Source organism: Anolis carolinensis, unplaced genomic scaffold (genome assembly GCF_035594765.1).
Source record: "Anolis carolinensis isolate JA03-04 unplaced genomic scaffold, rAnoCar3.1.pri scaffold_12, whole genome shotgun sequence".
Lineage (NCBI taxonomy): Eukaryota > Metazoa > Chordata > Lepidosauria > Squamata > Dactyloidae > Anolis > Anolis carolinensis.
The window spans coordinates 22,611,626-22,617,625 of record NW_026943823.1 but is presented as its reverse complement, the minus strand read 5'-3'; the positions used below and the strand labels follow the sequence as shown (position 1 = coordinate 22,617,625).

The following is a 6,000-nucleotide window of genomic DNA, read 5'->3' as shown; positions in this document are numbered from 1 at the left end:
GATGTTGCCATCCCAGGTGACAGTCGCATTGATGAAAAACAACAGGAAAAACTCAGCCGCTATCAGGACCTCAAGATTGAACTTCAAAGACTCTGGCAGAAACCAGTGCAGGTGGTCCCGGTGGTGATGGGCACACTGGGTGCCGTGCCAAAAGATCTCAGCTGGCATTTGGAAACAATAGACATTGACAAAATCACGATCTGCCAACTGCAAAAGGCCACCCTGCTGGGATCTGCGCATCATCCGAAAATACATCACACAGTCCTAGACACTTGGGAAGTGTTCGACTTGTGGTTTTGTGAAACGAAATCCAGCATGTCTATCTTGTTTGCTGTGTCATACAACGTCGTTGTGTCAATAATAATAATAATAATAATAATAATAATAACTTTATTTTTATACCCCGCCCCATCTCCCCGAAGGGACTCGGGGCGGCTCACATGGGGCCATGCCCAATACAACAATCAAAAAACCAATCACAAAACCATAACACAATTAACCTAATAAAAACATCAACATCAATAAAAACAATCATTAAAATGAGCATGAATCAAGCAATATTAAAATCAGGGGACTAAATTCATAGATCCCGGGCAAAATGTAGAAAATACCAAAATGGAGACAGGTAATTTCACAGTTAAAATGTCTTCCTTCTTTACAACGCATACTCCTTACTAGCACTAGGTATTTCAGCTCTGTCAAGCATATACATTTCATGACAATGATTTTTAAAATGTCAATTGTTCACGCGATTAAATCATTGCGTATTCACGTACTTGTAGCTGTTCTGCTTTGCTCTGCCACGTTCTCCAACCATGAAGCATTGGGCCATCGAATGTTTCTCTTTCAGAGCCCTGGAACAGACATAATTGCCAGTTATTTACCTTATTTCATCCTTTGTTCAAGAGTAGTTTACTGTGCTTTGCGTACAGTGATATTTTATCGTTAAATACATGCACGAACCAAGCCTTTATCAGTAAGCAGAGTTCAAAAAATTCAACAATTCACAGCAATCTTTTTCTCCTTTGATTGTATCTAAATGTTTTCCCTCTCTGGCAGTATATTCACAGGTGTTTGGAAGTGGGGAATAGACACAATGCAAAGGATTTGGGGTTATTTCTTTTAAAAGCAGATTGTTCAGTGACTGCTGAAAACACGTTAAGTGTCTCTAGCTTCCCGTGAAGCACAAAATTGATTGAAACAAAAGATAAGTCTGGAGAGACAACTGAATAAAGCTGGCTGTGTCAGCCGTGAGCAAGTGTTTTCTTGTCTCAACAAAGTTATTTCCCAGACTGAAAAATAATTTTTCAGGATAATTATATTTTTCTCAGAACGGGATGCAACCAAGTCAGGACAGAACAAATAGGAAATATAAAGAAACAAATCCTTCTTCTTGTTTTGAATGTCATTATTTATCATCTCTTTGGCATCCTGTTCCCTTACTCTATCATTACCGTTTGTCTTGTTCATTTTTTCCCCCAAAGTGCTCAGAGCAGAGATGGAAAAAATGCTCAAGAATATTTGGGAAAAGATTTAAAAAAAGCGTCCTTTTCAATTATTGAAAAGATATAAAGAATCCTAGACTGAGAAGAATTCTGCAGTTCGGGACTTACTCTGCGAAAAATTCGCACATGGTTAATTGGAGCAGAGAATAACATTTTCTGCAAAGGGAATAGGATTTTCTGCATGAAATGTGATATTTTTATTAGTTTCTGCAAAGGCAGCAGGATTTTCTGTATGGAATGTGATATTTTTTATTAATTTCTGCAACGGGAACAGGATTTTATGTATGGAAAGTGATATTTTTATGCCTAAGTATTAGTTTCTGCACAGAAAAATGTATCTTGTGTAGATAAGGTTGTAATGGGGAGGTGGTTTATGTATAAAAATTGTGTGTGGTTCTTCTGAACATGAAACAGCATTCTCTGAGCACGAAATAGCGCTTTGTTTCCTGTTTGAGACAACCATGTGCAAATGTTACAAAGAATAAGCCCCACATTGCAAAAAGTCTTTAAAACAGCATTTTTCAAAGACGTTCTTGGAAAAGAGGGAAATTTACTAAAACTTGTTCATAACTTCCTTTGAAAAGAAAAATAGTGGAAAAACAGTTTACACAATTAGCTCATAGTCATGTGCAAAATCTCCCCTCCCTTCTCAATAATAATAATAATAATAATAATAATAATAATAATAATAATGATGATGATAAACAAGCATATTCATGCCCTGGCAGAATATGTAAAGCAAAGTGAAGAACCTGCTTTGATTGAAGTCAAAAATCAGTAAATCCTCAAAACACAGCAGACAAAGAATCAGTACAAGAAAACCGCACTACAAACTAGAGCTGACAGCTGGCACAACAAAACATTGCATAGAAAGTTCCTTGACAAAATTGAAGGAAAAGCTGATAAGGAGAAGACCTGGCTCTGGCTCACGAATGGGACCCTGAAGAAGGAGACAGAAGGCCTGATCCTTGCAGCCCAGGAGCAAGACATCAGGACAAAGGCAATTCAGGCCAAGATCGCAAAATAAGCCGATGATCCAAAATGGAGACTGTGCAAGGAAACTGACGAAACCATGGATCATATCCTCAGCTGCTGTAAGAAAATTGCACAGACAGGCTACAAACAGAGTCACAACTATGTGGCCCAAATGATTCATTGGAACTTATGCCTCAAGTACCACCTCCCAGCAGCAAAGAACTGGTGGGATCACAAACCTGCAAAAGTATTGGAAAATGAACACGCAAAGATACTGTGGGACTTCTGAATTCAGACTGACAAAGTTCTGGAACACAACACACCAGACATCACAGTTGTGGAAAAGAAAAAGGTTTGGATCATTGATGTTGCCATCCCAGGTGACAGTCGCATTGACGAAAAACAACAGGAAAAACTCAGCCGCTCTCAGGACCTCAAGATTGAACTGCAAAGACTCTGGCAGAAACCAGTGCAGATGGTCCTGGTGGTGATGGGCACACTGGGTGCCGTGCCAAAAGATCTCAGCCAGCATTTGGAAACAATAGACATTGACAAAATTATGATCTGCCAACTGCAAAAGGCCACCCTACTGGGATCTACAAGCATCATCCGAAAATACATCACACAGTCCTAGACACTTGGGAAGTGTTCGACTTGTGATTTTGTGAAACGAAATCCAGCATATCTATCTTGTTTGCTGTGTCATACAATAATAATAATAATAATAATAATAATAATATAATAATAATAATAATAATAATAATAATAATAATAATAATAATACATCACACAGTCCTAGACACTTGGGAAGTGTTGACTTGTGATTTTGTGAAACGAAATCCAGCATATCTATCTTGTTTGCTGTGTCATACAATAAAATAATAATAATAATAATAATAATAATAATAATAATAATAATAATAATAATACATCACACAGTCCTAGACACTTGGGAAGTGTTTGACTTGTGATTTTGTGAAACGAAATCCAGCATATCTATCTTGTTTGCTGTGTCATACAAATAATAATAATAATAATAATAATAATAATAATAATAATAACAACACTTTATTTATATTCCTCAACTCCCACAATTCCTAACACCTGGAGAGCTGAAGCTTGCCCATGCTTGGTGTAGATGCACCAAAAAGCTAAATCATGGGGAGGGAAGATTCTCCAAACAGTAGTTTGAAAAGAGCATCCATGCAAGGACGTGGGGCCAGACACAGTTGAGACAAAAGGCACTTGCGGTGAAGTAAATATGATGGATAATGTTGTCAGTCAAGAGCAGCGTGTTCAGCAATAGTAGCGCATTTTATGAGCAGAATATCGTTGACTGATTACTCTTCGGGGAGAAACATTGCTGGGGGAAAAGAGGGGAAGATAAAATAGCCGTGTGTGTAGTGGGTATAATAAGGAGCCTGTCTTGGGGAGAAGAAATCAAGGTGTTTGTTTCTGGTAGAATTTAATGCCAAAAATGTCAAAATAATAATAATAATTTTATTCGTCTTGCTGCCACTGTTGCTGCCTCTGGCTGTGCAGTGACCATTTCTTTTCTATGTAAAATTCCTAGGGCTTGGACAATACAGTAGAGTCTCATTTATCCAAGCTAAACAGCCCGGCAGAAGCTTGGATAAGCAAATATCTTGGATAATAAGGAGGGATTAAGGAAAAGCTTTATTTCCCATACCACCATACTTCGCCACAGCAACGCGTGGCCGGGCACAGCTAGTGTGTGTGTGTATATAAATATGATATATGATATATGATATTATTATATCATTCTATTATTATTGTAGTATATTATCATATTATTACTATTATATTATTACTTTTATTATTCATTAGTCTCACTTATCCAAGCTAAACGGCCCGGCAGAAGCTTGGATAAGCAAATATCTTGGATAATAAGGAGGGATTAAGGAAAAGCCTATTAAACATCAAATTAGGTTATGATTTTACAAATTAAGCACCAAAACATCATGTTCTGCAACAAATTTGACAGAAAAAGTAGTTCAATACGCAGGAGTGTTATGTTGTAATCACTGTATTTACGAATTTAGCACCAAAATATCATGATATATTGAAAACACTGACTACAAAAATGGCTTGGATAATCCAGAAACTTGGATAAGCGAGGCTTGGATAAGTGAGACTCTACTGTATATAGAGGTGGGATATGAATATAACTAACAAGCAAACGGACACACTAAATAACAACATGATCATCCCTAGGTTCCTCTCAGTCCATATACAATTTCCCTTAACTATTTTTCCTATGTGTCTTCTTCACACTATAGTCCTTACTGTCTCCTTCATCCTTATTCCAACATAACATTCCAAATCACAGTAGGCCTGGAAAGGATATTTCCTAGGGCTGTGCGAAATGTTGTTTGTAATTCATGTGTCATTTCCAAAAAAAACCCGGATCAGGGCCCCACCAAAAGCCGGGACATGAAATGGGTCAAGGTTTACCTGGATTGCACAAGCCTAATATCCACTGTACGCTTCTAGCTCAATATAGTCAAAATCCACAGTTTTTCCATAGTTTCAGATATCTGTGCAGGCCCTTAGAACATATTTATTTATTTACTGTATTTATATTCCGCCCTTCTTTCTCACCCCGAAGGGGACTCAGGGCGGATTACTATGAACACATATATGGCAAACATTCAATGCCAACAAACAACATATATAGACAGACACAGAGGCATTTAACATTTTTTTTCCAGCTTCATGATTCCGGCCACAGGGGGAGCTGTTGCTTCACCGTCCACTAGTGGCTGTACTTGCTCATTCCTTTCCTTGTGTTTTGCTGGCAGTTTTATGATGTTGTAAATTAGTTAAATTAGCCTCCCGCATAAAGCATACCTAAATTTCCCTACTTGACAGATGCAACTGTCTTTCGGGGCTGCATAGGTCAACAGCAAGCCGGGCTATTTAATGGTCAGGGGCTTAACCCGACCAGGGCTTCGAACTCATGACCTCTCGGTCAGCAGTGATTTATTGCAGCTGGTTACTAGCCAGCTGCGCCACAGCCCGGCCCTATCCTCACGGATACAGGAATTGTACTGTATATTCCTTTGTTTCAACTCCCTTCTGCCTTTTCTTTTTCTGTAATACGTATTACTTGCAGCGTGCCAAACCTGGGGCCGGGCTGTGGCGCAGCTGGCTAGTAACCAGCTGCTATAAATCACTACTGACCGAGAGGTCATGAGTTCGAAGCCCGGGACGGGTTAAGCCTCCGACCATTAATAGCCCCGGCTTGCTGTTGACCTATGCAGCCCCGAAAGACAGTTGCATCTGTCAATTAGGGAAATTTAGGGACGCTTTATGCGGGAGGCTAATTTACAACACCATAAAACTGCCAGCAAAACACGAGGAAAGGAATGAGGAAGTACAGCCACTACTGGACGGTGAAGCAACAGCTCCCCCTGTGGCCGGAATCGTGAAGCTGGAAAAATGTTAAAAATGCCTCTGAGTCTGTCTAATGTATGTTGTTTGTCTGTTGGCATTGAAT

At 39.0% G+C, this 6,000-nt stretch overlaps 1 long non-coding RNA gene across 1 annotated transcript in view; it reads right to left on the bottom strand.

The window, feature by feature from the left end:
- Positions 1-370: 370 nt before the first annotated feature.
- LOC134294048 (uncharacterized) overlaps positions 371-6,000 on the bottom strand; it is a 39,690-nt gene continuing 34,060 nt past the window's right edge. The window contains exon 2 of the long non-coding RNA XR_010001032.1: positions 371-854. This is a non-coding gene — a long non-coding RNA (uncharacterized LOC134294048). The remainder of the gene's footprint in view (positions 855-6,000) is intronic.